Consider the following 10,616-nt stretch of genomic DNA (forward strand, 5'->3'; position numbering starts at 1 on the left):
CTTGCACATATGCCTGTACCCTGGTTCTTGTATACAAATAAATGAATCTTTAAAAAAAAATAGGTGTTAGTAGGGGAGAGGGCCAGTGGTTGATTCATTTTCTGTACATCTATATTCTCATCTTATGATTGTATCAATACAGGACCAACAAATCAACAGTCAAAAGACTATTGTTTTTTTTTACATTAATATAGTAATTTTTATTTTTATTTTTTTATAATAAATTTTATTTTTATATTCCCCATACAATTGCAACCCCCCCATTCTGACCCCAATCCCTCCCCTCCCGCCCCCACCCCCAAAAAGTGTCTCTGGTTCATAGTTTTTTGTTGATTTTGATTTTCACTTTCTTATAGTTATTCATTTTCCTGGTCCCTTATTTAAATTTTCTAGATTCCTGCTATGAGTGAGACCATGCGGTATTTTTCTTTTTCTTTTTGGCTTATTTCACTGAGCATGATCCCTTCCAGTGCCATCCATGTTGCTGCAAATTGCATGTGTTTATCGTTTTTGAATGCTGAGTAATATTCCATGGTATATATGTACCACATCTTCTTGATCCAGTCATCTATTATTGGGCATTTGGGCTGTTTCCAAAGCTTAGCTATTGTAAACAGTGCTGCTATAAACATAGGTGTGCAGGTGCTCTTTGGAATTGATGTTTCTGTGTCCTTTGGGTAAATACCTAGGAGTGGAATTGCTGGATCATATGGAAGCTCTGTGTTTAGTAGGTCAAGAAATCTCCACACAGATCTCCATAGTGGTTGGACCAGTTTGCACTCCCACCAACAGTGCAGGAGAGTTCCTTTTTCTCCACACCCTCGCCAACATTTGTTGTTGCTAGTTTTTTTAATATGTGCCATTCTCACTGGTGTAAGATGGTATCTCATGGTAGTTTTGATTTGCATTTCCCTGATGACAAGTGATGTTGAACATTTTTTCATATGCCTGTTGGCCATTCGCATTTCCTCTTCAGAGAAGTTTCTTTTTAGCTCTTCTGCCCATTTTTTGACTGGGTTATTTTCTTTGTTGTTGTTGAGTCTCATCAGCTCTTTGCAGATTTTTGTGATCAGTCCTTTATCATTAGTGTTGGGTACAAAAATGTTCTCCCAGTCAGTGGGGTTTCTCTTTGTTTTTGTTATTGTCTCTTTTGCTGTGCAGAAGCTCTTTAATTTGATGTAGTCCCAGCTGTTTATCTTTGCCTTTACTATCACTGCCTTGGGTGATGTATCTGTAAAGATGTCTTTGATGTGCAAATCACGTAGTGTTTCGCCTATATTTCCTTCTATATATTTTATGGTTTCAGGTCTTATGTCTAGTTCTTTAATCCATTTTGAGTTGATTTTTGTGTATGGTGTGAGGTAGTGGTCAAGCTTCATTCTTTTGCATGTAGCGACCCAATTTTCCCAGCACCATTTATTGAACAAACTTTCTTTGCTCCAATGCATAGTCTTTGCTCCTTTGTCAAAGATTAGTTGACCATAAATCTGTGGGTTTATTTTTGGATTTTCTATTTGATTCCATTGGTCTGTATGTCTGTTCTTGTTCCAATACCATGCAGTTTTGATGATTATGGCTTTGTAGTATAGTTTGAAGTCTGGGAGTGTGATGCCTCCATTCCCTTCTTTCTTTTTCAGGAGAGCTTTGGCAATTCGGGGTTTTTTGTGATTCCATATGAATTTCATCAATAATTGTCATATTTCTTTGAAGAATGTCATTGAAATTTTTATTGGAATAGCATTGAATCTGTAAATTGCTTTGGGTAGGATGGCCATTTTAATAATGTTTATTCTTCCAATCCATGAGCAGGGGATGTCTTTCCATTTCTTTGTGTCTTCTTCTATTTCTTTTAACAGTGTTTTATAGTTTTCTTTGTATAGGTCCTTTACTTCTTTTGTTAGATTTATTCCCAAATATTTGATTTTTTTTTGTTTCAATAATAAAAGGGATGGTTTTTTTGATTTCTTCTTCTTCAGATTTATTGTTTGTGTATAGGAAGGCTACTGAATTTTGTGTGTTGATTTTGTATCCTGCCACTTTACTGAACTGATTGATGAGTTGAATTAGTTTTTCTGTGGAGATTTTGGGGTTCTCTATGTATATTATCATATCATCTGCAAATAGTGATAGTTTGTCTTCTTCTTTTCCTATTTGGATTCCTTGGATGTCTTTCTCTTGTCTTATTGCTCTGGCTAGGACTTCCAGTATTATATTGAAAAGCAGTGGTGAGAGTGGGCATTCTTGTCTTGTTCCAGATCTTAATGGAATTGCTTTCAGCTTTTCACCATTGAGAATGATACTGGCTGTTGGCTTCTCATAGATGGCCTTTATGAAATTCTTGTATCCCAAGAATTTCAAGGGCTTTTATCATGAATGGGTGTTGCACTTTGTCGAAAGCTTTCTCAGCATCTATTGATATTATCATATGGTTTTTATATTTCTTTTTTTTGATGTGTTGGATGACGTTGATTGATTTTCGGATGTTAAACCATCCTTGTGTCCCTGGAATGAATCCTACTTGGTCGTGGTGAATTATCTTATGGATACATTGTTGGATTCTGATAGCTAAAATTTTGTTGAGGATTTTTGCATCAGTGTTCATTAGGGAGATTGGCCTGTAGTTTTCCTTTTTTGTGTTGTCCTTATTCGGTTTTGGTATTAGTGTAATGTTGGCTTCATAGAACGTGTTTGGTATTGTCTCTTCCTTCTCAATTTTTTGGAAGAGTTTGTGAAGGATAGGCACCAATTCATCTCTGAATGTTTGGTAGAATTTGTTTGTAAATCCATCAGGTCCTGGGCTTTTGTTTTTGGGGAGGCTTTTGATTACCATTTCAATTTCGCTGCTTATAATTGGTCTGTTTAGGTGTTCTATTTCTTCTTTATCTAGCTTTGGGTGATTGTAGAGTTGTAGGAATTTGTCCATCTCCTCTAGATTGTTGAACTTGTTTCCATACAACTCTTCATAGTAGTTACTGATTATTCTTTTTATTTCTGCTGTGTCCGTTGTGATTTCTCCTCTTTCATTTCTGATCCTGTTTATTTGTGCTTTCTCCCTTTTTTCCTTTGTGAGCCTGGCTAGGGTTTGTCTATTTTATTGATTTTTTCGAAGAACCAGCTCTTGGTTTCATTAATCTTTTGGATTGTTTTTTTAGTTTCAATTTCATTTATTTCTGCTTTGGTTTTTATTATTTCTTTTCTTCTACTGGTTTTGGGGTTTTTTTTGTTGTTCTTTTTCTAGATCTTTGAGCTTCGAGATTAGGTTGTTTCTTTGAGTTCTTTCTTGTTTCTTGATGTGAACTTCTATTGCTATATATTTTCCTCTTATTACTGCTTTTGCTACATCCCATACATTTAGGATATTGGTGTCCTCCTTGTCATTCAATTCAAAGAATTTTTTAATTTCCTCTTTGATCTCCTCATTAGTCCAGTGGTCTTCCAGTAGTGTGGTTTTTAGTCTCCATGAGGTAGGAAAGTTCCTTGCCTTCTTTTTATGGTTTATTTCTAGCTTGATGCCTTCATGGTCAGAAAAGATGGTTGGTATGATTTCAATCTTGGTGTATCTGTTGATGTTTGTCTTGTGCCCCAGTATGTGATCGATCCTGGAGAATGATCCGTGTGTGCTTGAGAAAAATGTGTACTCCGTTTTTGGGGGGTTTAGTGTTCTATGATGTCTGTTCAGCCCAAATGCTCTAGGTCCTTATTTAGAGCTTTAGTTTCTTTACTTATTTTTTGTCCAAAAGACTATTGTTTTAATAAATTCATTGACTGTTTGCATTAAAACCATTTTGAGTTATTTATTTTTTTCTTTTTAATATCATGTGGTCCTGAGTTTCCAAAATTAAGTGATTCTCAATTGTCAGGATTACTGCTGCCTAACCTTTTAGTTTTCCCTCAGTCTGAAATGTATTTAGATTTAATCAGTTATTTTCTATCATAATACTGGCAATCACAGCATTATAAAGTGAGTAAGAATCCCAGGTTCTTGATTCTTGGAAGACCAAAGGAAAAAAGTTTAATAGGTGCAGCTTATCTTATTTAGGAAACCTTTCTTAATACTTCTGACATCCTAAATTAACACTTTGTTACCTCTGAAATGTCATACCTCTTATTTATAAATATTTCATGGAACTTTTCACTTTTTACGCTGCATTATAGTAACTTGTAGCTTTTCCTTTACTGAATTATTACTCATTGGAGGAGGTAACTCTATCTTATGTACTTTGTAGCCCCAGCTCTTAGCACAATGCATGACAAGTAGTAAGTCCTGAATGCACATGTGTCAAAATAAAGAGTAATGAAGAATCCATAATCTCTTTTTCAGTGTGTGCAGTGTCTAACCTCCTTCACTGTATAGGCTAACTAAAGAATCTCTTCCTTGAAATCAGTTAATGTATCTTAACTTTCTGTGGTAACTGCAATAAATTGGTAACAAATGTTCCATTATTAATTCATTATGTAGGCGTCTCTGCTCCAAGATTAAAAACCTATACAAATTTTTCCTCAGATGAACTGGTTTTCATTCCTTTAATTATTATATGACATTTTTTTATGGCTTTACCAACCTCAAGTTTGTCCCTTTGGGCCAAGACCACACAGGTCCTATTACTCTTTCCAATTCCATGTGCAGTGTGGTCTCTGTATTTTCAGAAACACCTTTGTAAAACAAAATTTACATTTCCTGTACATCTTTGCTTCTCAGAGGTTTTACTCATCACTTTTTCATGCCCCCAGTTCAATAAAGCTGGTTTTCCTTCCACTAACTTTTGCATATTGTCTCTGCCTTTCCTCTCCCTTCCTCTCCTTTCTCTCTCCGCTCCCTCCTCCTTCCTTCCTTACAGTTATTGTTTTCTCTCCCCTTCATTCTCTCCTTTTCTACATTCATTTTTTTTCACTCTTTTTTTTGAAATGAGGTATTTTACACTCATGCATCCTAATAATAATGCTTCACTTGTTTACATATAAACTTATATAGATAGATAGATAGATAGATAGATAGATAGATAGATAGATAGATATATCTGTGTGTGTGTGTGTGTGTGTGTATTCTTTTCACAGAGTCTGTCTCATTTGATTCCTGGAGGCTAATTATTATACAGCTGAGGAATCTAAAATTCAAGAGAGGTTAAATGGTTAAATGACTTGCCAAAAGCCACACAGCTAGTTATAATTTCAGCCTTAAATTATTTTTTTAAAGATTTATTTATTTATGCATACAAGAACTGGGACACCAGAAGTGTGAGGGGTGAGAGGATTCGCCAGAGACAGAGTGGGGAACAGAACAGGCAGACAACTGAAATACACTGCTGAGGGGAGCAGCGGGCGAGACAGGAGAGGTCTGCTGCGCCATGTGGGTAGCTCCCTGGCTGGTGATGGAACTCGTGCTGCAGTGGCTGCGGACAGCTTCACAGGCTGCGTCTTAACCCCTTGCGCCACCAGGAAGCTCCCAGTCTTAAATTCTTGACTCCCTTATCTGTGGGAACAAAATCCGGAAGCCTCCTTTTTTAACTTTTGTTGAGGAAACTATCTCATGTATTCCCCAGCTACTGCATTTATAGCCAGTTGAATGCTTTTTTCTAGTAATTACATCATTATAGGGCCAATAGCTTAATGTGCATATAGGATTCTGTGACCATGCAGAGTCTGATTCAGTAGGTCTACATTCCTAATGCTCTCTTCAGATGACCTAGGGGTTGATGCTGCCAGTGCATAAACTCTACTTGGAATAATAAAATCTAGTAGATGGAATAAGGCTTTGAAACTGGAGAGATTTGGTTTCAGTCTGGCTCTTCCATTTACTCACTGTGACCTTGAGCAAGCTACATAGTCCGTATAATTCTCAATTTTCTTCTTCTTCTTTTTTTTTTTTTTTTTTGTGGGACCCTTGCCGGTGGCTGGGGATTGAACTGGCACTGCAGAGGCTGCGGGCAGCCTTGCAACCCAGTGCTCAATCACTGCGCCACCAGGGGAGGCCCAATTTTCTTCATTTTTAACAACAGTGTAATAATATGTGACTTACTAAAAGCCAAGGGAATTAACTTTTAGTGAATTGGCTTGCTTCCTCTCCACACTATTGCCTGATAAACTTCCTAAATCTCCCCCCACTCAGAAACTTTCTAGTAAGTCTCACCACCTGGGGAATTATGTATAGACTCCTCCTCCTGAACCTCAAACTTTCAACATATAACCAAGTCACCTATCTAACTTGCTTTCCTCCTATTCATACTCATATGTAGCTAAAACATTAGATTTCCATTTTCTCTTCTCAAATTTCTTTGAGAAGTGTGTTGTGTTCTTCAAAGGTTAGAATTTAAAAGATTTGGGCCTTTCTGGTGGCACAGGGTTAAAGACAGCGCTATCAAGATATTGCCAGTCACTGTAGCACAAGTTTGGATCCCTAGCTGGCCAGGGAGAAACCCACTTGGCCTTTTTGCATGGTTTCTTTTGAGTTCTCTCTTATTTTCTACTTACTCTTGTAATTATCTCATCTCCTATTAGACTCTAAGTTCTATGAGGATGGGGATCAGGTATTGGTCAGATGTCATATTGGTAAGCACATAGCTTTGGGTCACATAGACCTAGCTATCTACCTCAGTTCCACCAAATGCCAAGACAATTCTCCTAACCTATCTTAGTTCAGTTCCCTCATCTTTTAAGTAGGTGTCAATTAACTTGCACGGTTACCAGAAAGAAAGGTTGTATATAGAATATCTCACACAGTATCTAGCATATAGTAAGGACTCATGTCAGTGAAACTGGGTAGGTAAGAACTGCGTAATCTCAACATAACTCAGTGATTCTTTCTAATGTATGAACAACTGGACCCAAGCCCAAGTTTCTGACTTGTGTGAACATTTTAACATTTTCTTTTCTGGCTTGCATTTATGTCAATGTTAAGTCTTAGAATATTCCATATTTGACCCTCTTTAAGTAAAAGTACATTCATTGACCTAGCTCCAGTGAGCATAATTTAAAGTGATCATGAAAATGTATCATAGTATAGTCTAAATTTTAAAAATGATGTGATTTATAGTTAAGACTGGGCTTGAATCCAAACTGCTGCCCTCTAGCACTTTTCTTAATCTCTCTGAACTATTACAATCTCAGAAGTTTGGATTTAGGATTTTTTTCACTTTCTTTATTGTATTTACCAGTAGTTTTACTTTGACTTTTAAAATAAGGTGCATACAAGGGCCTCCCTAGTGGCACAAGGAGTTAAGTGTCAGCGCTATGAAGCTATCTGCAGCCACTGTAGCACAAGTTCGATCCTTGGCCAGGGAGCTAACCCACAAGGCGCTGCAGACCTCTCCTGTCTCGCTTGCTGATCCTCTCAGCAGTGTATTTCAATCAATCCACCTGTTCTGCTCCCCACTCTCTCTGGTGAATACTCTTACTCTCCCCCAAACTCCCCCCCAAACCTCTGGCCTATATCCCAGTCCTTGGATGCATAAATAAAGTAAATCTAAAAAAAAAAAATTCTTACCAATTTTTAAAACAACAAAAAATATCAATAAACTATCACCATTCATGTCTTTTGGGGGGACAAACTAATTTTTTTATAACTAGAAATTAAATGTTGTCAATATAACCAAAATGTACTCCTAAGTCTGAGCATAGTACAAGAGACAGATCCAAGTTGCATCTAAATTTGGGGTAGTCATAGTCAGTCTGTTGCTTTGTTACTGTGGATAAAGAAGGCTTTTAAAAGAAAAGTAGAAAATGGGGCAAACCTTGTTTTAATCAGGGAGTATATGGAAGGAAAATTAAATGCCTATATTAAAACCTATTCTTTTAAACTACCAATAACATTTTCCCTTAGCCTCAAGAGACAGTCATAAGACAATGGGTCGTAGAGCTCTTAGCGCAGGAACTGAAGTTGTGTACTGTGCATGTATAGTCCTACATAGGAGGAAGAAAATGTTTAAAGTTGCTGTCGCCTCCTAGGAAAAAAAAAAAAGAGAAAAAACAACTGGATTCAGAGTCAAGTATGTATGCATTTTTTGTTTTTCTGTCTTGTGGGTCTTTATTGCTAAAAATATTTTTATGAAATCACTCTGTGCTTCTTTAAGCTTCGTGTGGTCTTGTTTGCCTCTTCCCAAATCTCAAGCCATGACAGTTATAAAACATCTTGAGTTATTAAAAGTAGAGAAATTGTATTTTGCTTGTGAACTGAACAGCAGTCTGAGCAATGGCTTCAGAAATAAAGATTGCATTTTATATGAAATGAAGTCCTTTTTCATTATAAGTTAGCATGAAGGGTGATTCCAGGACAAAGATAAAAATTATCACTTGAAAGTTCTAATGTTAATTTTGTCTACATAGATGCAAATGAAGTAGAGATTGGTTTCTTTCTCTTGACCTATTTGGCCAGTGTAAAGTATCTTATTGGCTGATCTTATCTTGAAAAGTCACCTTGAGATTTATGTTGCTAGTCTGCAGCATGAAATGATCAATTTAAAAACAACAATAACAAAGAGATATTTAATTTCACTTCCTGTGGTATAAACACAAACTGAGACTAGCTCTAAAATGGTTAATAACATAAACTTCAAGTCAGACCCACCTTAGGTGAGCTCTGATCTTCAGCAACTTAACCTCATGAAGTCTGTTTCCTCATAATATGGGATTATGCATATTTCATTAGAATTACGATGCACAAATTCCATATTTTAACATCTCTGATGTTAAGAGTGCATTTTACAACTGATGTGTCTTGATTCAATTAGCAACACGTTTTTCTTTCTTAGTAGTACATAAATTAATTGTGCAATTTACAATTTACACCATTTGAGATTCAGTTAAGTAATTAGTATATGCTTGCTAGGGTTGCTCTGAGATCTAAATAAATTACAACAGAAAATCTTATGCAGTAGAATCTGCTCTGCAGAAGACCTCAGTAAATTATACCCATTAATGTTGCACAGTCTGAGTTTTGTAATCTCTGGACATTTTCCTGTCTTTTTAGCCACAATTTTGTGTTACAAATCTAGAAGTCAATTTCTTTGCAAAATCCTTGTGTTGAACAGTCTGCCCACTGAATTGTTCAGCAAATTTCCTCTAATGTCTTTGGCAGCAAGCTATTGACCCTAAGGGTTTAAATCTGAAACATGGTCAAAATAAAAGTTTACGAAAGTCTACACTAATTTGTCAGATTGAGTTGTCTGTAGAGAAGAAGAGAAGTCTTGCAGATGCCTGAGTGGTGCCAAGCCCATAGTCAGCACTGCAGAAGTGTTGTTCAGAGGCAGAAGCATGCACAGAGCTATTTAAGAGCATCGATTCTATATAGAATCTGTAGGACTGGCACTAGGACTTTGGTGGGGGGCATGGCAAGGTATACCCACATATTGAAGTCTGAAGATAATGCCTGAAACTTACATAGTATTATCAACCAATGGCAAATCAATTAAAAAAAAAAAAAAAACTTTTAAAGAGCATAGCCTCTGCAGCCAAATTGTCTGGGTTCAAGTCTTTGCTCTCCCCCTACAGGTTGTATACTTGGGACAAGTTACTTAACTTCTCTGTGGTCTCCAGTTCCTCTTGGGTTGTTGTGTAAATTAAATGACCAAAGTCCATAGGAGGTGCTTTATAAGTTTGCTAGTATGTTGAAAACAAACCATTCTTGTGTTTTTTTGGTGAAAAACCAAACCAAAAAAGAGCCTGAGTTTTCTGATCCTGAAAAGGATTACTCTAAATCAATTTACTTTCTAAGCAGGTGACTCTTAAAATTCTAATTGTTAGAGCTTTGTACCATGTGAGACATCTAACCTACAAGCAGTATCTTTGAGGTCTTTGTGATTGCGTGAACTACTTGATAAAACTAGTCTATTTGGTAGTAAAGACATGAGTTAAAAGAAAATATCAGGTAAGTCAGAAATTGCTTCTAACAGCCTCTGAAATATCTGAATTTTAAGTCATATGACAATGCTATACTATTGTGTATATTATATATACCATAGTATTGTGATATTGTATATATATAGTATGTAGTATACACAATAGTATTGTGTATGTAGTATAAACAATAGTATACTATTGTCATATTACAACACTATAGTATAGTAAGAGTATAATATAGTATAGTATAGTATAATTTAGTTCAGTCTGTACCCCAAAAAAGGATCCTCAGGATTAGGAATTTCTAAATAATTTTTTCAATTACAATCCATATTATTCTATTTTTTTTAAGATTTATTTATGCATGGGCCTCTCCGGTGGTGCAGCGGTTGAGCACTGGGTTGCGAAGCTGCCCGCGGCCTCTGCGGTGCCGTTTCGATCCCCGGCTGCTCCCCGGCCACCGAAGGAGGGTCCTACGTGGCGCGCAGACCTCTCCTGCCACCCACTGCTCCCCTCAGCAGTGTACTTCGGTCCTTCTGCCTGTTCTGCTCCCCGCTCTGGCTCTGGTGAATTCTCTCACCCTCCCGCACTTCTGACTGTACCCAGTGCATGTATAAACAAAACAAACAAACAAACAAATAAATAAAACATGCCTCTATATAAATAAATAAATAAATAAACAAATTAAAAAAAAAGATTTATTTATGCATATAAGAACTGGGGTACAGGCCAGAGGTGTGGGGGGTGAGAGGATTCACCAGAGACAGAGTAGGGAACAGAACAGG

Source organism: Talpa occidentalis, unplaced genomic scaffold, assembly GCF_014898055.3.
Source record: "Talpa occidentalis isolate TD23 unplaced genomic scaffold, MPIMG_talOcc4v2.1 talOcc4.4, whole genome shotgun sequence".
Lineage (NCBI taxonomy): Eukaryota > Metazoa > Chordata > Mammalia > Eulipotyphla > Talpidae > Talpa > Talpa occidentalis.